The sequence below is a fragment of the Streptopelia decaocto genome (assembly GCF_964273445.1).
Source record: "Streptopelia decaocto genome assembly, chromosome: 3".
In the NCBI taxonomy this organism is placed as follows: domain Eukaryota; kingdom Metazoa; phylum Chordata; class Aves; order Columbiformes; family Columbidae; genus Streptopelia; species Streptopelia decaocto.
In genome coordinates, this window is record NC_138656.1 from 73,601,717 (window position 1) to 73,625,377 (window position 23,661).

At 39.7% G+C, this 23,661-nt stretch overlaps 1 protein-coding gene across 1 annotated transcript in view; it reads right to left on the bottom strand.

Moving 5' to 3' along the window:
• Positions 1 to 10,049, bottom strand: part of ARMC2 (armadillo repeat containing 2) — an 81,835-nt gene extending 71,786 nt beyond the window's left edge. The window contains exon 1 of the mRNA XM_082048876.1: positions 10,016 to 10,049. The gene's annotated coding sequence lies outside the window, so the exon portion shown is untranslated. The remainder of the gene's footprint in view (positions 1 to 10,015) is intronic.
• Between the last annotated feature and the right edge of the window lie 13,612 nt (positions 10,050 to 23,661).

Sequence of the window (23,661 nt, forward strand, 5' to 3'; positions counted from 1 at the left end):
AAGAGGTGAGGGGAGAGCCCAGCTGCTCTTCTCCTCACCAACACCCCAGCCAGCATGTGTCCCCAATCCCCTTTATCTCCTCTTCGTATACCTGTTTCTGGCCTTGTTTGAATGCTCTCTACAACTACCTGAAAGGAGGTTGTAGCAAGGAGGGTGTTGGGCTCTTCTCCCAATTAACAAGCGATAGAACAAGAGAAAATGGCCTCAAATTGCACGAGGGGAGGTTTAGATTGGATATTAAGAAAAATTTCATCATGGAAAGGGTTGTCAGGCATTGGAACAGGCTGCCCAGGGGAATGGTTGAATCACCATCCCTGGAGGTGTTTAAAAGACACGTAGATGAGGTTCTTAGCGACATGGTTTAGTGCCAGTGTTAGGTTAACAGTTTGACTCGATGATCTTGAGGGTCTCTTGTCACGAAAATGATTCTATGATTCTATGACAAGGCAATTTTACTGGCAGAAGTTCTGCCTGCATGAACTCTTCATATTAAATGGTTGATCTGCAGAGGACTTCTCTGTAGGTCCAGTTACACTGGCGTTATGTAGCACTTCTACTGCCGTGCAACTATTCATTGTTCTTTGCTTCCTCCTTCCATACGAACTGCAGTCCCCTCACTGCACTACTGTAATGATGCAGCCAACTGAGCTTCCAGTAGGTCATTTTCTGCTAAATGAAAACAAGACACTATCTACACTCTGCTGGAAAAAAACAAACCAAGATCTCTTTCACTCTTCTGAGATTGATCTGTGACACAAATGTAGCATTAGACATAGCTGAGATGGGTATGAGTTTCTGTTTGGCTGTTGTAAATGGAAATCTTTAAAATATTTGACAAAAGATCATGTACTGCAGTGACAATAATTTTGCAAATAAAATGCTAAAAGGAAAAAAAGAAATATCGCCAATCATTTTCATTGATTTTGCTGACACTGAACTCTCCAACTGGAAAAACAAACAAACAAACAAACAAACAAACAAACACAACCACATAAAAAGTAGGGAAGGGGTAAGAAGGTATGAATCTAGGCCCAGTGTTTCCTGTGAGAAGAATGGTACAGCTGCCTAAAGTAGGAAAATGAGGAAATTTTAACTTTCAGACCCACAGAGAACAGGAATTAATGGAGAATATGATCTCAAGCATGGGGATCATCTTCTCTAGGGAAGCTGTGATTTGCTGGAATAGTAGGAAAGCAAAAAGAAATTAAAGATAAGACTGGTTAAAGGGTAAAATTGACTGCTAGGGTAAAAACACTGAAAACCAAATATTTTAACTACCAGAGTCAAATGCTTAGAAACAAACAAAGTGACCACTACGCTGTGACTACAACTCTTAGACTCTAAATTTTTATAGCTGTAAAGAGGTCTGTACATGGAATTATGAAAAGACTTATTCTAATATTTTACGTAGGTGTTATTAAATTTTAGGTAATTTCAGGTATGAAATAGTTCAGATTTTTGAAGACAAGAGTTTGGAATATTTATATCCACTATGATCTAAAATTTAATTTTCCCTGAGCTGATTTTTATTTCCTGCAAATGCGAAACTGAAGAATTTGGTTCCTAATATTGTGATACCTGGCTTTGAATGGTATTTTACTAACAGAGTTCCTCAAAGATAAGATACATCTTCAGTCATATTTTTTTTCATTACCTTAAAATAGGAAGATGGAGTTTGTTAATGAAATTTGCTGATGACACAGAAGTGAGAGACATCATTAATATGGAAGGAGATGGCAATATGATACAGGAAGACCTGAATAACCTTGAGAACTAGAGTAATAGAAACGGAATGAAATTTAATAGTGCAAACTGCAAGCCTGTGCCCTTGTGAACTAATACAGATTTCTGTCATAAGTTGCAGGGTCACCAGTTCAGAAACAAGGATATTCGAGTTGTGCCTAAAGTGCAAGTTAGCCACTGGCTTGGAATGTTAAGGGGAGGCAAAAAAAGCAGATTTGGTCCTTGGGAATCCTGGGTGAAATATTTCCAGGAGACAGTGCGGGTGAGTGTGGCTTGAGGAGGCAGTCAGTGCTGAGATCCCCTCTGGAGCTCGGTGCCATCCACAGAATCCACGTTCAGGAGAGAGGGACTGAGACGGCGATGGGAGCAGGGAAGGGCGATGAGACTGATGAAAGGACAAGCCCATTATGGCATAAGAGTACATTGGCACTGCTTGTTTGGTCTGCCAAAGGGAAGGGTGAGAGAATCTCTCCATGTAATCTCTTTAAAGAAGATAAAGAGCAATTTATGCTAAAAGATGATGTTGATTCAGGAATAAATGGGGATTATCTGACCTGGAAAATTCAAAATGGAAATTCTTAAACAGGTGTAAAACCACTAGAGAGGTAAGATTCTGAAATAGCCTCCCAGGAAGACTAGAGGAGGCAAAAGACATTAAGAGCTGTATTAAAGTTGTATAAAAAGAACGGGGTGAGGGATTTGACTGAAAAAGCTGGAGTTGAGACCCAGTTGTCCCATTCAGTATTCCTGTGGAAAACTTTGAAGTGATTTAGTAGTCATTCATAAAAAAAAGCCAAAGTAAAGAGCCTTCATTTACAAATGAGCTCTGCATTAACATGAATAAGATAATTTTTCAATTGTCGAGCCAGTTCTTTGTTTTTCTTGGTAATACGAATAGCAGTACTAGTTCCAAGGACAAGATAAATACATGCAGAATTTTGTATTTCTGGATACATAACTGAAAAAAACAAATATTATTTCTCCCTCAGGTAACACTGAAGTTCTCAGAGCATTACTTTTTCCAGTAGATCACTTGCAGTAAGGCCAGTCGGCTGCCTTAGTCAAAGAGATTCCCATTTGAAAGCTCAGGAAAAAGGCAGCATAGCACTGCGAGCCTTGAAAAGAAAACAACTGGTTTTGCTCTGTCTGTGCATGTGTGTGTGTGTGTGTGTGTGTGTATTTTCTCTCTTATGGTTTGTTGTGCAACAGCAATAATCTCTATTGCTTTGTAGTATACTTACAATAAATGGCTTTTTAGATTGATTACATGCCTCAACTTTGCTTTGGCTATTAATCAATCTCAGCAGCTGTTTATTGCTTTGTACATTACAAAGCAATAAAGATTATCCCTTAAAGAGCTGTTAATGCCTCATGGAAAAGTTTGAAAACCATTATTTTTAGAAATAGTACTGCTGATATATAATTTTCTGGCTTTTCTTTCTTCCTTCCGTGTTATTTTAAGAGAGCTCAGTGCTTGTGAAGCACGCAACCATGTGTCTAACCATCTTTGTTGCTTCTCTGGATTCCTTTCTATTGCCTCACATATCTTTCCTTAAATTGCTAAACAGAGTGCTCTGTTGCCAACAGTATTCTGTGTAATGGTCCAGATTCGTCCTGAGTCAGCAACACATTCTGTGTACAAGGGTAACATCCCCAGGACATCCCAGCATCAATACTATTCCTGTTCCTCCTCACATTTTTTTACCAAGTAATAGTTTTAGGACTTGCCTACACTGAAAAATGAACCAGTAAAAATCTAGCAATATATTTATGAATGTAAGGCTCCCTGTATGGATACTTTTATTCCATGATAAATAAACTAAGGAAAAAGGCATTCTTTGTTATTTTGGAACAAGAACATCCACGGGGAGTGAATACTATTCTACATACAAAAATACAGTTCTACCTGTATAATTATGTTGGAAAAAAAAACAATTTAATTTCTGGCAGCAGCTGCAGCTGAAATGTATGAGTGATATTTGTGTGACCTGGCAACTGTCCTAGATGTATGCTCTTCGCACTTGTGTCAAGACCACCTACTTTTGCAACCCTGCCAGCCTGCTCAGCACAACCTCCAAAGAAAGGTTGGGTTGCTCTGTACTTTTGCAGCTGCTGTTTTTCAACACGTCTTGTATTCTACAACCTGCCCGTGAGCACAGAAAGGAAGGATTGGGTGAAAGAATTATTCTTCCTTCTCTTCTTGTTCCTATGCATACTTCCCAGGAAACTATAATCTAGCCCATCCTGTCTGTCTTGGTGCACAGGAAAACTGCCTCAGAGATTTCTTGTCAATGTTAAACCACAAGCTCAGGTTTTGCAAGCTTTTCTGTGGTCTGCTGTCAGTGCAGTCTTCAGTCATGATGTAAGCAAAACCATTTCAGTCATCTGCTTTTTCTACTTGAAAGTATCAACAAAAGACGAAAGACCAGGGTGTGCAAAAAAATTTCTAATTACCTGCTCATTTAAAATTGGACTGTTATCTGCCAGTTCTTATCACAAATGTTAAGACCATTAATCAGCCATTGTTTGATGCTGAACTTGGTTCCAGTCATATTACTGATGAATAGGTTTAAATATTCATTTAAATATCAATGTATGTCTAACAGGTACACTCTCATTAATAATAAAAATACAGAAAATGCCTAGAAATAAGTAGAAATATTCTCTCATATAATGGTAACTTAGAATATGCAAAAGTAAAGAAAAAAGACTTACGAAATGGCAAAACTAGTTTGGTGACAGAAAGTTTATGTGAGGATAGAAACAATAAAATGGAAACACGGTGCAGACACAGAGGAAATAAGTATGAAGGTGTGGCTGGAATCCCTCCCCTTTCTTTTTCCTTTTAATTGACATCTGTCCTAAGGATTTTTTAAATCATCAGATATTCTTAGAGGATACAATTTCACATCTTGTTAGTAGGTTAATGCAGCCTGTTAATCTTATGAGTCTTCAGTTTTTTAAAATTAGTTACAAAATTAGATCCTGCAGACTGACACATGCAAGAGGGAAATACTCATCTAAGAACAGCTATTTTTAGTAGCTGTATTGAGTGGAATGGATAACTAAAATAGGTAACATGCCATGATGAATTTTCCTGGTCAACCTCACATACAACATCTAGAGAACTTACTGTAGACAGAGGGTATTTAGTGGAAGATTCCTTATCTTTCGAGACATCACCTGTCATCATTCCTACTTCTGTGGAGAAGATATAGAATACAGGCAGTGCAAAGGATTGCTGCTAAATGATACAAAAATTCCTGTTCAGCAAGGTTCAATATAATCAGAAAAGCCAGCGTTGCCAGATGCTGTGAAATGTTAATAGCCAATGTTGCATAAAAAAGAGCCTTAAAAATAGCCTCATTCTGGATGAAGTAAGATTTTTCAGCTACATTTAAAGACTAAATATGGTGGAAATAGACTAAGTGCGAGTTGCTAAAACCAACACTGCAACATGGTCTAATTTACTTTAATTTCCACAATATAAATACTTAAAAAGCAAATCCATTCTTTTGAAAGCTAAGGTTATGCTTCTGATGGTAAGCCCTGGACACAGATAATGTGTTTTCATCATGCAAGGTAGCACGGCTGTAGTAGCACTGGCTGCTGCAATGTCACTCAGCCTGGTTTGGGAAGGATGCACCGAGCAATCAGATTAGACTATTGATAAAGATCTGCACAGATACCTTTTCCTTTGCTGTTCTCATGGTGGTTGTGAATTTCTATTTTCTTTAGTACAAAAATCAAGCAGGCCCCTTGGCATCAAACGACTGAGCTTGTTGGCTCTACACCACTGGTTTAAAAGTGATCAAGTCCTTCACGCATTAAAAGGATTTGGCACAGATTCAAGCAACGAAAATTTGTCCAAGATGTTTAATCCCTGTAGGTACAGGAGGTCAGTCAGTAACAAGACTATCATTAAGCATACTCCAGAGTCACGCTAGAAAAATGACCTTTCCAGTTTGGCATATGTTTAAACAGAGTCAACAGACAGGAAGTAAGATAATCACACCCTATGGGGTCTTGCAGGTGCTGACACCATTGTTCCAAAGCCAGGGTAATTTTGAAAGGTAGGCATATTTGGGAGGATAGACTGAAGGTACAATAAACAGCACTGATAGCTGGGAGGGGTTTAAAAAGCCCTGCATTTCTTTTAGCAGTCTTCTTATATCACACCACTTTTTTAGATAGTTCTTTCCTACCTTTCAGCTATCCACTCATTGCTCCTGGAACAAGCCCACGCAAGGGAAAGACACAAGAAGTTGTGTTCAGGAGGCTCTCAACTACTTTCTACAGTCTCCAGCTGTGATACAAGCAGAACAACATAATATTAATCAACGTGAGAAGCAAATAAGAGTCTCTTATTCTACAGCTGCAACCCTAGGACTACAACCATATGACAAAAGATAATTTACTGCCAAGCTAAAGCCAGCCTGTCATATTTTATGGTAACATAGTGTATTGACCAATAATCCTCCCACTTCCTTAGGTTTCTAGTAATCTTCAGGATTAGGTTGTCTCTGGGATGGAGCACCTTTTTGCTAGTGTGTTTATACAACATCTCACATGTGCTGGACAGAGTTTTATCAGTCTGCAGGCAATAGATAAACCAACCAAACAAGGATGAACCACAGAGAATGGGTTCAAAGTGAAAAATGAGAATGTTTTGGTCACTTAAACCAAATTTTCTAATTTCTCAATTTTTAGAAGACAGTTGTTGGAAACTTCTCAGGTATGGAGGTTTTGCCTTATGTCAGGGGATATGAAAGGAAAGACATTTATGAACAACTGGTAGATTTCACTTCTGAAACAGCTGTGCCCTTCCCTTAATAATTTGACTACTGGCTAGTTAATCAAAAGGGCATTTTGGAGCCAGTAGGTTTAATAGAAAAGTTCTCTCTTTGTACTTAGTCAGCAATGTCAAATGCTAATAAGAAAATACTCGTTCTAGTCCCAGGAAGTTCTGTGGGGATACTGATCCCTGAATGAGCTAAGAACTCACTTTTTCAAGGGCATGTGATTCCAAGAAAACAACCCACTGCAAATTTTGACTGCAAATTAAATGTGGAATATAACAACAACAACAAAAAAGTACAGGAATTAAATAACAAACTAAAAAAAACAATAAACAAACCCTCCTATCTTATTCTTACACAGCAAAAATGAAAATATGATTTGTGTACTTTAAACTAGTATTATAAATCAGTCCAATGATTAAACTAGAGAAAATAAAGTAACCACTTACAGGCCGTCATCACGCAACAAGTCTTTGTTAGAATCAATAGTAGAAGATAGAAAGAGATTCTGTGTCCCACCTCTTGAAGGCCAATACACAATTCACAGCCAGCAGTGGGGGGCGCAACAGCAGTTTGGATTCCCCACTGTGTCACCTTCATTCCAGTTGGATGTGAGGACTAAGACCTTCCTCCAGCAAAGGCTGGCGGAGTGTGATCCTCTGGGTTATGGCAGAACACGCAGGCAGCACAGCCACTCCTCCCCCACTTCGCTGTGCAAGATGCTGTGATTTCTACCACGTGCTTCCATCACCAAGCCTGTGTGAAGCCTTTTGCAGGATACTCAGAGGTGGAACATGCAATCCTGGTTCAAAAGACTTCTCCCCAGCTAGCAAGGGACTTGCACAAAGCTGGAGTCGGGGCAAGTGTGAAAATTTTCCCCGAAGAGTCCCCACACTCAGCCTAGTGCTTCAACCCAAACTCTTTCCTTTCTTCTTATTAGATCTTACTGCTGTTATATGTATGCTTCAGACAAGTTGGAAGCTTGTTAAACTACCATAGTTTTTGTTCCAGCTTTTCAGTATTCTGAGCAAACACTCATCAAAACAGTATTTCAGGCCCGGCCATTGTTAATCATCCCACAACAAACTGTAGTCAGCAGAAACCTACCATATTTCATGTAAAATCTGGTTTCATTTTTTAAATAAAATAACATATTTAACTGATTGATGGGAGGTGCCAGCCCTGAAGCACATCTTGAGGTGCTTGTGGAAGAGAAATTCTGTGCTAGATGAGCAGATGTGGCTTTTGTGGATCTACTTTGCAACAACAGGTGCCAGGTTTTTGGTTAGTAAAACTCTGACTGACTAAAGTGAGATAACAACCAGAAAGATCATAGCCTACAGCACTGTATGGATTCTTCATCTTGCATTGACTTGACATAGTTGGAGGGGGTTTGTAAGTAACAATCATGTCATGTTTTAAACACACAGCAACAGTTCTTTAAATAATCAATATCTCAGAAGATTTCTCCACCCCTTTTGCTATTGTCTGTCCTAATCTCTCCTGTTTCTGACATTAAAAAATCACTAATTCATCCTCTAGATCATAGCACCAGATAAAAAATTCATGTTTATTGTGGTTTTTGATAATTTTTAAAGTATCCTTCTCCTTCTTAAGCCTTTGTACATGTATATTTTCATCTTTTCTCCAGAAGTACAAGGCTAGAGACACAATTTTCCTCAAATGAAAACTGAGAATCTCATGCAAGTCACTTGACCTTTTGAGCTGGTGCATTAATAACAATGAAAAATACCACAAGTCAAATACAGCCCCTGATAATGGACTTACCTTGGGAGACTGCATTCTTCCAGGCCTGACACAGTCCCCAATACAGGTCTTCAGTGACACTCCCCACTGACCTCACACACTGCTCTACTATGGAGCAACTCGAAACTCCAACTGAAAAGCCAGAAGCAAGTGACGGAACTGGAGCCTGGGCTCAGACTTCTACTGTCATGTTAACAGTAACCTCCCTAATGCAAGTTAATGTGAACTAATGAATAATAATCCAAAATCTAATTTTCAGTGCAGCTTATATTTATTTTGACTTCCATTCTTCCTCTGTGAAAATTATAAGTTTGCAGTTAAAGGAAATGATTTCATGTATAGCAAAATATAAACTGTTCCACAGTGGTAATTAGTGGTGTTTGGAAAATGCTCTAACCTGGAGCAAGCCCAAATCAAAACTGCAGAGCTAACACACCTGTCCTTCAGGGTACATAGACTGTGTCACTTTGTGAGACGAAGGTAAAACAAACATCACCAGACAGGTTTTCCCTCTAAATAGAAGAGGTGAACATCATTACTGTGTCTCTCACTGCCACAAATATTTGTGATTAAAAGCAAAGAAAAGCATGTAGTCTGGGAAAATTAAAATAACCCTTCATCTTAGTAATAAACCGTTCTGAATATTTTGTGTCAAATTATGGTTTGTCATCCCTATTGCACACGACAGATGCAATAAAACAAACAAACAAAACAACACTACACTCATATACTTCCTGATAATGGACATAATTGCTTCCTTTCCTTATTCTTATTTAATAGTATAAAGTTACAAACTTTACAGTGGTACCTGTATTGTTGTTCATCAAAAGGAAGGGGGAGTACAGCTGAAGGCCTAGTGTCTGTCTAAATTTTGCTCCACATTCATGAAGCAATATTGCAATTTATAGGTGGTTGCTATATCTGAGATAGTACTAATGTGAGGAGTAATGCAGAAAACCTTGCATAAAGGAGATATCACATGTAATTTTAAAATTACCTTTTTTTTTTTTCAAAAGTTCTGGGTTTTTAAAATATATACTGAAGCATTTGTTTTTACTGTAACCTGTCTTTTTGGTTTTATTTGAAGTATAAAAATTACCTTCAAACATTCTTTAAAATTTTTTACTATTTTACCTTGTGTTGGATGCCACTAGGTAGAGCAGCAGCTGCCATTACCACCATCTTGGTTTGCTCTTGTCAGAGTAACACAACCTTGTCTACATGAAACTCTGGCCATTTCTTGGCTGACTGAGCCACGGCAAGTGCTGAAAGAAAAATCAGCAAACTGATGCAGATGATGTTCTGGTTCTAGTCAAGGTGGAGAGTGGAGAGATGTGCAGTACAGCAGCACTCAGAGGCAGCACCAAGATCTCCCATGTGTGACAGGGAAATGCCATCCAGGACAAGGGCAGGAGGGGAGGTGGCACATGGCTTGGGAAGGAGGGGTAGCTTGGTTCTTGCCTGCCCTGGGAGATGATGGTAGAAAACCAGCAGTGAGACAGACTGTTGGGGGAGAACAGCTGAGCTTTGGTAAAAGGGTGGGTTTGTGTTGAGAAGAGATAGCAAAGAATGATAGAAATGGAGCTAACTCCACCTTAATTTGCAGATCACTTATCATCTTAGTTAACATGTCTGTTACATACAAAATACATACATACAAATACAAGCAGGAAGATGAAACAGGGACTTGAGCTAAGATTACTCACCATGGATTGTCAGAGCACTGTTTCAGGATTGTGAATGCAGTTAAACAGCCATAGGAGATATGATCAGCCTCTCATGTATGTGTGCCAGCTGGTGTGGGGCTGCAAAAAAATGGCAGAAATTTTGGTTATGGGGGTTGTTGTTTCTGTGCAACTGGACAGTATCTGAAAAGGCTCAACCTGCCTGTTCACTTGAGGACAGCAACATTTTGGGGTAAGGAACATGTGTACCTATTTTTTTTATAAGATTTAAAACCTTTTCCTCTTCCATTATATTTTATTCCAGCTATTTGAGGCTAAACAGTATTTTAGTTGAAGTGGGTTTATCAGTCACTACACACCGCTAAGTGACAGGATCCCAAAGAGATTGCCAAACCAGCTTGCCCTGTGGGACAGTTTCTATATTGGTGAACTAATCTGAGACAGGGCATTTAGTCTGGGTTCTGGCTTGCCCCTATTCAGACTGTTAAATTGTTAAGACTGATACCTGCCATTTCTTTGGCTCAGACACAGTTGAGACTCCAGCACTAACCAGGATGGAGTCCCACTGAGCGTTTTGGCTGGCCCTTACTGTAAGAAGCCCAAAAGACAGACATGCAGCATAGCTACAGAGATGTCTGTGGGCAAATATTACAAAACCAATCACCCAATGTATTGGTGAGTTTTGCTCACATTTACTCAAAATTCTTGGGGTGAAATTGTGACTTCACTGGTTTGAAAGACTTGCCAGGGATTTCAGTGAGACCAGGATTCTGTTGATGGACCTGGAGACATTTCAATTCATGACTGCTACTTATTCCATCTTTCCTGTGTCCACATGGAGCCTAAGGGCCAGTGTGGTGTGAAACTTCTGCAGCATTTGATACGGCTTATCTGCCCTGCGGCGTAAAGATTTGGCTAAAGATGACCAGGGCTCAGACACAACAAAATATGGTCCCTCTATTCTTCTTATCTTTTTGCATTTCAAAGGAATTTATGATATTTTTCATTTCCTACCCCCAGAGGAATATGGCCTGCTAGGCAATAATTCCATTTTGGTTGCTCATCCAAGCAATTTTCAGTAGCAGCATTTCTTATGTAATGATATTTATACTGAAGTAAAGAATTATCTAAATGCACCATATTTTAAATAATTTCAATTATGATGCTGTCACTTATTATAATGGATGATAGTGCAGAAAAACAATAGTCCATCAGTGTAGAAATGTAAAAAATTAGTTGTGATTGGGTGAAAAATTGAGCATTTTTTCCTATGCTTTAAGATGTTGGAGAGAAGGGTTTTCATATAAAACGTAAAATTTCACCAATAAATCAGTAAAAACAGCTTTTAGACATGTGCTCTATACTTTCATTAATACGCTTTTTTAGATTGGTTGAGTCTCTTTCTGTTTTGTAATTAACTTATCAAGGAGTAATGGTCTAATTTTAAAAAGCCGAATGGATGACAGAAATACTATTTGTTTTAAATTGAAAATATTTCAGCATCTGCTAAGATTAGATTTCTTTAAATTACCCTTTAAAAACATTGATTTCTAATACCATGTTTCCTTTTCTCAATAAAATAGAAATATGTGTTCAGAGGAAGCTGTTTTTAAGGAGGCATTACTGAGAAACAAAGCAATTCCAGTAATATTAATCCCTCTCCGAAGAGCTGCCAAAAATATAGTCTCCAGGTTTGGTGGGTAGTCATTTTTTATTATCCACCAGACTGAGAATTTGAAATTAAATGTTCAGCAATATTTGTATAAATGAAGAAGCCCCCAGCTCTATACTTTGACATAACTAGGACACTGTAATGAATAACTATAAAGATTAATTCTCCCCAAAATTAGGGCCTGATAAAAACATATGGCATGGTGTTTACCAGGAGGAAGAGCTCTATCCTCATGTATAGGCTTGTTGTATTCATGGCATACAACCAAAGCCACCTGAATATTTCAAGGCCCTTTGGATATTTAATGTAATGAAATGTAACATTTCAATATTTGAAATGTAATATTTGAAATATCCTTTACCCGTGATAACCACATATTAGATGGTTGATATTAGAAGGCTCATTAAAGTAATCTGTTTGGAAAGTAGGAGTTAAAATGCCTGCACTTGGGCAGACCAAAGGTCTTCATAGCTTCATTCCCTCTTACCCACAGTGGCCAATTGTGGGTGCTTGTGGGTAGCTCATTAGACATAGAAATTTATTATTTCCAGGCCATATCCTGTAGCTCCCAATAATTCCAAGCTGGAGATTTCTTTCCAGACCACTGTATAATAGTCCTCCATGGGCCTGTCTCTCAGATCACTCCAACTCCTTTTTTTAACCCATTCTCATTTTTGTTACCCTAACAGTATGTGTATTCCACATTGAATTCTACCTTACAGGAAATATAACTTCCTGGTGTTTTGAACCTATGAACTGAGAATTTGACAGACTCCCGTTCAGTTCTCTTATTGTGAGAAGCTGTACATGATTGCTCCCTATCTGCCCTTCTCCATATCAGTCACCATTTTCAAAAATCTCTTTCATAGTATCCCCTCAGTTATCCTTTCTCAAAACAGAAACAGCTCAGTGTGTTTAGTTTTCATTTACTATCTCCTCACATGGAAAAGATTCCACACCTTTGATCATTCTTCTTGCTCTTCCTTGTAACCTAGAGAAATATATGACAAGGTGAGTGATCAGCCATTGTTTTCCATTTGTTCTCTGTTTCCTTCCTTGAGGTTTGCCTTTCAACTGTCACTGAGTATTTTCATCAAATTGTTCAAAATTATTCCATGCCCCCTTTCTTGAACGGTAGTAATATTAGCTCAGAAACTATTAGTCTCTATTGAAAAGTTAAGATTTTCTTAAATTCACAACATTTTGTCAGTTCTTTTCTTATTCAGCTATCCATGGGGTCCTTCTTCTAAACTTTAGAGCTGGCTTTTGATTTTAGTATCCTAAAGAACTTAACATCATCAGTAAATCTCATCACCGCATTCTTCACCTTTTTGACATCACTTAGTAATAAAAGACCAGCACCAGCTCAAATCTCAGTTGTATTTTTATCCATCACCACAGAGCTTTTAAACAGTTACTGACCCACAGTAGATTTTGGCTCTTACCTAATCAGAATTTTTTTTTTTAATGAGCTTTTACTGAGGGACCTAGTCAAAAGTATTTTTGAAATCTATCTGGATCACTCTCAGCTCTTTGCTCACTCTCATACACTCATTATAAAAAACTCTAATAGATTCATGAAATACAACTTCCCTCTGAAAAAGCCATATTGACTCTTATTCTATCCACTTACTGTATACACTAGTTGTAGTTTTGGCTACAGTTTTACTTTATTTTCTTGGTACAGGAATCAGATATACTGGCTTACTCTTACCAAATGCTTGGCAGAGCCTTAAAAAAATCCCAAACCCTCCACCTTTGATTCTTCTGTTACTTAGGCCAATTCAAGTGGCACATCACAAAAAGCAACACAGCAATTGAGCTATCCTGGAATCCAAGAATAGATCCTGTCAAGTCCTGAGAATTTGCACAACTTATTTTTATCAATCTGTTCTAATACTTTTTTTTTTTAGTGAGAGATTTTATCAGTTTAAATCCTCTGCATTGCTGCTAAAGATATGGACAACTTTATGTCCTGCCCCCTTGCTGTTTGTTGGGACTGGGTCCCATGAAGTTGTGCAGTAAGGGAAGGGACCTGCCTTAGCTGAAAATAAACCCTATTCCCTCTCCAAAAGCAGCTAGTTTTGCCAAGTTAGGTGGCTGATCCATGAGTATATGACTGTAGGACCACTTGCGCTGCTGGCAGGTGTGGGGAACAGGGGAAGGATGCAGCAAAATGGACTGAGAGCAGCCTAAGCTAATAGTGAAACTGCATCCTGATACTTCAGCTTGAGGCAGTTTGCTGTCATCATAGTTTTACTCATTTATGTGCATTATGGATTTCCACAGAAACCCATGCCAGCTAAGATTTAATGATACTGTTGAGAAGGGAGGTGGAGTGATGCTATCTGAGTGTGGAAAGTCTCTCTGATCAGCAACACCACATATAATGTCTCCCTTTGCTGTCACAGGTACGAAAGAAATACACTCAGCCAACAGCTGAGAAAAGTGGGAACTCTGCCCATTCACATACCAGTTAAGCAGGATCAGATGAGACATTTTGAATGGGATATTTTTTTTCTTTGCACCTTCCTGAAATCCATAATGAGAACTGCAACTGACATTAGCAGAACTTTCAGGGGTTGTATGGATATGGAGAATAGGCATTCCAGCAGAAGTTTCGTGGTACTTTGTAAATGTTCCTGCGATTTCAGTTATGAAAAGATATACTGCTCTTTCCACCTGCCCACCCAGGGCCTCTGCATTTTGATCATTGGCCTAGGACTATGTAAATATCAGCTCATCTCTGATTTGCTCTTCTCATAGGTGTGTACATATAAATCTGTCTTTTCTAATACACGTATGTATACTTTTAAATTATGTACATAGAAGTGTGAGTTTCTTGCAGAGAGGGAACACTTTTGAGTATTCTAACAAAACTTTTTGATGGACAATAATGGGAGTACACAAGAATAAAAGGGGTTTTCATTGGCAAAACAAGTCCATACACAAGTGGGACATAGCATATATCTTTCAGATGATGGAGTGTTGCAGATCATCGTAAATATGCAGTAACAGGCAATAAGGGTTTAATGCAACCTCAGATTCCTCTGCACACTGAGCAATTTTCTCATCTTTAGTGTATATGTTTGTAAAGGACTACTCTTCTTAGCCTTCAAGACCAGTGTGAAAGAAAACATTTTGAAGCATGAGTTGGAACTCAGGTAGGCAAAGCAGTGTGGAAGCATTGACCAAGCAAAGATAGGAACCAGCTTCCTTGAAAACCAGGAGAGAGAGGGCAAAGTGCTAGGAAAACAGCCTTATCAGACCACTGAAACTTACCTTTCATTAATAAAGCTATGAGATTAAGAAAGTCCAGGTAAGTTTCAATTGTTCAAGACAACTGAAGTATTTTAGGGATAACTCAGGGTAAGACTCAGTCAGTTTTACACACTCCATGGATATGAGGACCCTGAGGAGACCAAAGGTACCACCTGAATGAAGGGAAGGTGGTTAATCATCTAAGTCAGGATAGTCTGCAATAAACACATAGAACTGTGTTTTATTTATGCTAGGAGACAGAGGACAATATCGATGATATGGATAGGTCACAACTGGCCAAGATCGTAGTTTGGATAGAAAACAGATCTGGAGTGAAAAGGAAAATGTTTTACTTCATCAAGGGATATTCAGTTAGCATTAATTCAGTTGCTCATTTAAGCTCAACACAAAGCTGCATACATGTAGCCTCTGCATACACTCAAATGCATAGAGAAAAACAGGCTACTGTGCCCATCAGGTGTCTGTCCACTGACCTGTGATCCTGATGTATCTGACAGTCACCACCTCCTGACCATCACTGCACTGAAACCAGACTTGGAAGGAAAAGGGCAGAAAATGGGAGAGGAGCTTGGAGAATGTGTGCAGGAAATACCTACCATTAATTGATCCTAGGTTAGAAACCTACAGGCAGACTTGAACTGACTCAAGAGACTTCATCATCTTGTGGTTTATGTCAGGATGGGCTAAATGCACATATTAATTATTATGCAATAATTGGATCTGTGTGAAGGAGTGCCGATATTCATTACCTCTGTGAAAGGGTGATTAATAATGCAAAGAACCCTACAAAGTTACAGAAAAGTGGTTATCTCTCCTTCCGCTTCCCTTGCTGACAGGACCAGCAACTGTCAGTAGTCAGGAGGAGCGTTAAATGTGCTGCTTCCAGATGTTCCTGAAGGGCCTCCACGGCCAGGTGTTCCTGAAGACAGCCCTGTGTTACTGCCCTTCTGGTGGAGGTAGATGAGTTTTATGAGGTAAAGAGCACATTTATTGATTGGTGCTCCACTCTGAAGTGTTGCTCCATGATGGGTGTAGCAAATCACCGGGCAAATATTCTTGTATTAGGTTAGTTTTGCTACTTCTAGCAATTATGTTTTCTTCATAGCACTTGTCTGATCCTGCTTTACCTCACCAAAATTTCACCCCTAACAACTACACAGCAACATCATGAAGGACAAACTGACATCAGTGTGACTGCTTAAGTGACATCAGCTCAGTAGGCCAAGACAAGGTAGGGGCAGCTGAAGACTGTAAAGGGACTTGGCCTATGCCTTGGGTGACAGAGCCTGCTGTTCTGGCCTAAACAACCCTCACCCGCTTAGCTTCGTAACAGGAGCCGCCCCGGCACCCTCTTCTTTTCAGGAGAGAATAATTAGAGGCTACAGCAAAGCCATGAGGAGGTTTTTTTCTGGGCGCAATTGAGTTGATAGAGGAAGACAACTATGAGGTGAGAAAGAGATGGCTGTGGGCTTTGGAAACAAGCTTGGAACTCCAAGAACATGAGGAGCCATCCCTGGGGAGGAAGAGATGGGGCATGCTGAGAGAGGGGAAAGACACTGACTTCAGTCCCCTCTCGCCAGGTCTGCCACAGACCCAGGACACCCACTGGCTTCTCCCAGATTCCCTTCCCTAAATGCATCTCCCACATGTGTTACAAATACCCTCTGAGATTTCCCCTCCTACTCCCAGGAACCCACTCCAACTCCACAAAAGCTGAAAAATGGCAACTGCTGCCAAGGAGCTTTAAGCCGCAAATTCCTAACCGCATTCTGGCCCGGAGGCTTGCCCCAGGCAAGTAGGTCTGAAGAGCTTTAACCCAAACAAGCAACACTGTTCCTTGACAGCTATAGCTGTTCGGAGCACAGAACCAAGTGTCCTGTGGCTCCCCCCCTCTTATTTACTAAGCTTTCCTGCCCCCTTCCTGCTAGCCCCATACCAGATTATGAGGGACCACAAGCATCAGCATCTGCGGATCCCAGCAGCTGAACTGCCTTTAGTGCTTGTCTCCATGTTGCAGTACAGCTTGCACATGACTTGTATTCTAGAAATATTACAGAAAAAATAATTAGATCAGCAGGTCTGCTGTGCTAAGCAAACAGCACTGATACCACTCTTCAGCTTCCCACAGGTCCTAGCATCCCATGGTAGAGGCTTAAACTATACCACAATGCTACACCTCCATACTATCTGTGCAATCCATGCTTGTTCACTTCTGTTTCCTTCCGCTCCCCTCCTCCCTTGTGTCTTCCAGCTGCTGCCGTGTCCACTCCAATGCTGTAGACATTCAGATGTCCTTCACCAGAGTCCTTCAAATAACCTCAAAATTGCTATGAAGTAGCACTATGTAGTCATAACAAGCAAAAAGTGGAAGTTAAGATGATACTAAGTGGTCCACACTGGGCTATTTGGCAACCATACAAAGCCAAGACTGCCACAGCTCAAGCACTTCAGCATTTAAATTCTGCCTGATTAACAGCACGTAACATGAGTTTATATACAATACTGCAGCTAGTATGAAGTGTCTCATAAGATTTTCCAGCAACACGCTTCTCCACATACCCAACCAGCTTGTTTTGCTGTGCATATTATTCCCACCCACACCTACAACATGTTTATCTCTCTCCAACATCTTATCATAGCTGCTTTACTCGTAAATTCAATTTACTTAAATTAATTTAAAGATTAACATGCACCTTCAGCTCTCTGCAGCAGATCACAACTAGTTCTTGGCTCTCATTTTTTTGAGGACACCATACAGAGTTTCTCCCCTTTTTCTGAGCAGCAGCTGACCTGCCACCAGACACAGTTTCTGCTTAACAGTCCGTGTTTTCCCTACCCTGAAAAAAGTCACATAAGATTCAAGCAAATGATTAAGTGGGACCATGTTTTTTCTTACTTTCTCCTGTAGCCTAAACTTTATTTAAAGACATTGTTTAATGACATCTTTATAAATGCTCTGTGCTTTGGTGCTGCATGTTACCTATTAAACACTGAATGCAGTGTACAAAAGCAAGATACCAAAGCACTTGTGACACCAGTGTGCCCATAAATACCTGCTTTCTCTGTTTTCCTTTTTTGATGCAGATATTTGGATAACTTAGAAATCAAAATTACATTCTGCTCTAAGTGATCATACTTATCAGACAGCATGAAAAGGGTGCTTCTTATCCTTTCTACTACTGCATGCTTTGCTGTCTCATGAGCCCATCTCCTTTAACTTATCTGTTATAAATCCTGGTATGCGTATTCTTTATTATGATTCCTTTGTAAAAACAAAACCAAGACAAGTCACCAACCAAACACATGGACACAGTTCTTAAACAGATAAGTAATGCTGGACTCACGCCAGGGGCTTTTGCTCTGTGTTAGGACAAGTTAACCCAGTAGCTGCTCAGCGTTCTGTATTGCTCAGGACAATAAGTTGTAAGTGCTCCTTCTTGCAGGTTTTGCCTTCTGAATGGTTGATGATTCAATTTCAGCCCATAAATTTGATATGTACTTCTCCTGCATGCTGAATTGTATAAACTGAAAAGCACTGTGTGACTTACAACTCCTAACAGAATAATTATTCAAAGAATGCAAAGAGAAGCTGAGGGAGAGAGTATGTGTACCTGAGCAAAGATGTATATTTTTTATCTCAGAAATTAAGGAAAACCTAAGGAAATCTCACTAGAGACATTTTTATCTTTCTATCTACTCAGAAGTCAGACACAATTTCAGTTCTTGTGTTAAAATTATCCCTTTCCTTACTCCAAGCTGTGAATTCGGCAGAAACAAAAGGAATATAGCATTTTAAGTGGTCATAGAAAGGAAAACAGTCCCATGCAAGCACAGAAGAGAATAAAAATCAACTCTGAAAAACATAGAAGAGGCTGTGTCATGATTCCACTCAGGCCACTAAGGTGAGATCTCTCATCTAGTAAGTGGAAATTGTTGTCTGAGGGCACTGAAAGTCTGATTATTCTTGGCAAGTCCTCTAATGACTGACCATTAGGCAAGAGGTGGCCAATAACCGTCTTTGCTGGTTCGCATTCATGACTGGAAATAGCTCTGTGCTGAACTCAGTGAAGTCAATGTTTGCTAAAGATGCAGCTGTCTTCATTAAGCCATTGCTCATAGGATTAAAACAGTGTCATAAAGATGGTAGGTGTCTGCATGTGCTCAGATGATGAAGAGGTGATGAGTGGTTTACACGGATTTACTTTTCTGGAATGTGGTGCTTAAACCCCACCTAGATCTAGTACCAGCACATACATATGCATACCTGTAGGACCTTGGCTTTACCAGAGATATTTTAGGCAAGAATTTATATTAAATGTCAAGCTGATATTTACTGTAACAGTCGTCCCTAGACTTAAATTCTATGCTAGCTATTGAATAGGCTGTTCTTTGGGGTTGTGGAGAGAAGGAACACAACACTGAAATGTGGGAGCTAACTTTTAAAAACAAAAATAATCCACATACTGGGAAATTCAGCTGACAAGCTTTCCCCTTCATTATATGGGGTTGTAAAAGGACATTGCTCTCAAGCTCCCTGAAGAGATTAATATTATGGAAATTTATGGAAAATTATGCAGAGATTAATATTGCCTACTGATCTGATATCACATCACACTATACTTTGTCCCAAATCTAAGAGTAGCTGCCCAAACAGGCCTACACTTAAGAAACAGACTTTGTAATAAGTTTCATTAAAGAATAGAGTAAAATTTTACACTGCCTCAGGAGCACTGTACCTAGGAAATAGTGCATAGAATTCCTACTTGTGCTACTTTGAACACATTCTTATAGCCTTCTTTTGTGTCCACTGCCTTTTGATCTGTGGTCCCGACCTACTAGGAAACAAAATACCAGAATACTAGTCATATAGGTTTATCACAACAGGAAAGCTACAATTCAACGCCGTTTTAGAAATACTGATCTATAACATTAAAAAAAATCCTCTAAATCTCAGTGATGGTAAATAACCCCTTCAGTCTTCACGGACCGATTGGTCTGTTGGGATGCATTAAACACAGTATAACCAGCCAGTCAAAACAGGCAAATATCCTGCTGGATTTAGCACTGGTACGGCCTCACCTTGAGTACTCTGTGCCATTTTGGTCCCCACAATTTAAGAAGGAGGCCATTGCTTCAGACTGAGGAGCCCAGGCCTGCATTTTTGGCATACTAAAGCTTCTCACTGACTGCCAGGAGGGCCATTAAGTCCAACACATGAGAACTGAAGAATTTTATTCCTTCAGGAATGGCGTTGCTAGTTGCAGTGCTAGGAATACAAAACCATCTCACAATTCAAAGTTTGTCTCAAAGACAGGAGAAAACAACTTCCTAGGAAAACAGATGTTACAGTTACCATTCTGTGTTGCTTTCCATGGCCTGCTAACAGCACCGAGATGTACAGAATTGCCCACAGCAGATCCAGGGACACACTTCTGACACAACACAGCATTTAAAGAGCCTCAATAAGAACAAAGACTTGATGATCTAAATGAATTAAAAGGTGATTTTATCTTTCAATCGACAACAATAATTATTAGTAACTATGTTTCTGTGAGGAAAAGGTTAAATCCGAACAGCTTTTTGTGCCAAATTCCTAATTTTAAACACAATTAGTGTCCATTGGTACCTAAGACTAATTCATGCAACAGCAACTGCAGTAGGGTTTTTTCACTGCCAGAGAAAAATTTACACTCAAATGTGGACCAAGGATATGTCAAAGATAAAATAAATAAACCATCATAGCCAACACTAGCCAAGAAAATAAGATCCATCACTGCAATCCTTTATACCACTCACACTCTGGTTTTCGCATTTTCAGCTTGTGCAGATTTTTTCTTTGTAAACAAAATGTCTGCTGGGACCAGGAGTAGAAGTTGTGGTTAAACCCTTTTTCTGTCCAGCCCCATTTCTTGAATAGTCAGATGAAAAAGAAATAAACTATGAAGTCTTCCTTCCAGCACAGTATCACAAAATAAATTGTGGTTAATCTGTAGCAAGAAAACTGTCCATTTCTTCCAGGCAGATGAAATATCAAATATGCAGTAATGCTTACATCACTTGCTAATTATTTAACAGAGGGATTTTCCACACAAAACACATTTAAAAATTGAAAAGCTTCACTAGTCCTGACCAGAACATTTAAAACAGGTTTTTATCAATGATATTTTGAAATGGAGGACTGCAACTGATGCCATCTTGCAGCCTGTATTCAGCTGAATCCTACACAGTACACACAGTGTTATGGACCCTTCTACAAAATGTGTTCTTAACAAGAAAATGGTACGGTATTACATAGCCCTAATCTGAAGCAGGAGCAATTTCTAAAGACTGGCCAGGAAGAAGCAGTGTCAAGACTGGGAAAGGATTTAGACTTCTGCCTTGTTTGAACTTCAGTTACTTACATGCTTCCTAGTTTCTCTGTGTCTCAGTTTACTGAGCCTTACAAACAGTCTTTGTGCAGTCTGTGAAACTCTGGAGCTGATGTGCTGCAACACACAGCAATCTCCAGCAAGTGTCATTTACATTAACATTTTAGAATTCATCATTCCGCATCCCCTTTCCTTAACCATGCTAAAATCTGGGGTTTGTTTGTTTGTTTGTTTTTTTCAATAGAGCTGCACACATCCCTTTATCAGCCAGCTGTCCCTGTATCCCTCTTTTGAGCCGATGCCACCACTTCAGCACTGTCCATCTATCTTCCTCTGCAGTGTGTTCTCCTTTCCTAGGGGCTGCAAATTTCACCTGCCATTAATTTTGTTCATTCACCATGGTTGTTTAGGAGAAAAAAAAGACAATGAGGAAATGTTGACATTGCTACTTGCCTTCTTTCTCCAGACCTTTCTTAAACAGACATGTAGGACTGAAAGCAAGGAGGGGTCAAGGATTGCAGTCTCCCAGGGTCACATGCAGAGAACTAGAAAAAAATTATTGATGATCAAAAATTGAACAGATTAAGAGTTTGGTTTGCCTAAAAAGAAAGAGAAGACTGAAGGTACACATGCTGACGATCTTCAAAATACATAAATTCTATGGTAAAAAGGAAGGGAACGACATGTTCTCTATGTGGATAGGGCAAGGAGTAACAGGGTTGAACTGCACCTAAGAAATTTCTGATTGGAAGCAAGAGAAAACTGTCATAAGCTAAGGAAAGTGCAGTACTGGAAGAGATACCTGAGGAGGTTATAAAGTTCCATTCCTGGAGATCTTTACATAATTTGGGTATTTACCAGGAAAGAAATGGGGAAATTGGATCCTGCTTTATGGCAACAAAATCACAGGATGGACCAGATGAACTCTTCATATTCCTTTCCGCCTGCTATGTCCATGCCTTACTTGTGAAGCCCAGAAAGATTTATTCATTTTTCCCTCTTCCATTCACATATAAAAAACCATTCCCTGCCCAATACACTTGAGGTTTATACTACTGCAGGCTGAGTACTCTGTCCAGTCCAGCAGTTCCTGCCCCCAAAATACACAAGCTCATTTTACAAAGCAAACCATGTTCCAGCTTGCAGAGAAGTGTGAACGCCTTCCCCTTCCCTTTTTCCCTCAAAATGCCCCCATGTTAGAGAAAAGATTCTTCTCAACTCAAATCTGATCATAAGATTAGTACCAAGCAAGATGCGTGAGCCAGGAACAGGACCACCACAAACACCTCTGCCCAGCTTCTCATCTCTTCCTAATGCTGATCTGACATTTCAAAGATGACAGTTCCCCAAGCCACCTGAGGTCACACAGACAGGGACCATGGAGTGAAAATTCGATCAAAACAACAAAAAATTACTATTAATATTTCTTGCATTTTGCAGGCAATTGACAAAATCTGGAGTGTGGGATTGATGGACAAATACAATAGCTAAACAACACCCTGAGTGTAGTGAGTTCATCTTTATTCCAAGCAGCTTTCCAGACAGGGTGGAAAGAACAAGGAAATGGCAATGGGGCTGAAAAGACACGGAGTTGGTTCCTGAGAAGGGCTCTCACATCCTTCCATTTGACTCAGTCAAAAAAAGTCCTTAAATGAAAATCAAATTCACCTTGAGGACTCCAGTTTATGACAAGCCTTTCCTTCCCCTCCCAGAAGCCACCCACATGGCCATTCCTCCCATGCTGTCTCCTACCTCTGTTGCCTTATCCTGCCACAGTGAAGAAACATGGTTTCAAGGACATTTCCTTCACACATAACAAGAAGGGCTTTTAACCCTTCCTTGAAGATATCAACTCCCCACTCCAGCTTTAATTGCTAAGCCCTAGGTCAAACCTACTCTCTCATACTAATTGTGACTGTGAATTTATGAAGCTCCACCATAAGACAGCGCAGGCTGTTTGCTCTCGCTGTTCTGTTGTGAGGCTGTTGGGGCCTTTGGTCCTCTTGTTGTCAGCAACCAACTTCCTCCTGGTTTCCAGTCTCAGTTTCCTCACAACAAATCTTCTCTGGCACCAACAATGTTCAGCTCACTGCACCACAGCACTGCTCTTAAGGAACCACTTCCACAGGTCACGAGACCATATGTCCTTCTTAAGCCACATACCCAGATGTGTATCTTTAGGCAACCAAAATGCCTGTAGTTACAGGCCAAAATCTATGGTCACAGCACACATCCACCTTCAAACTGAGAAAAGCTTCCAGTCTGTTACCTGATGCTTATTTGTGCTCTCATCATATAACGAGTGACATGCCATTGTATGATGGGAGATGTCTGCGTTTTGGTCA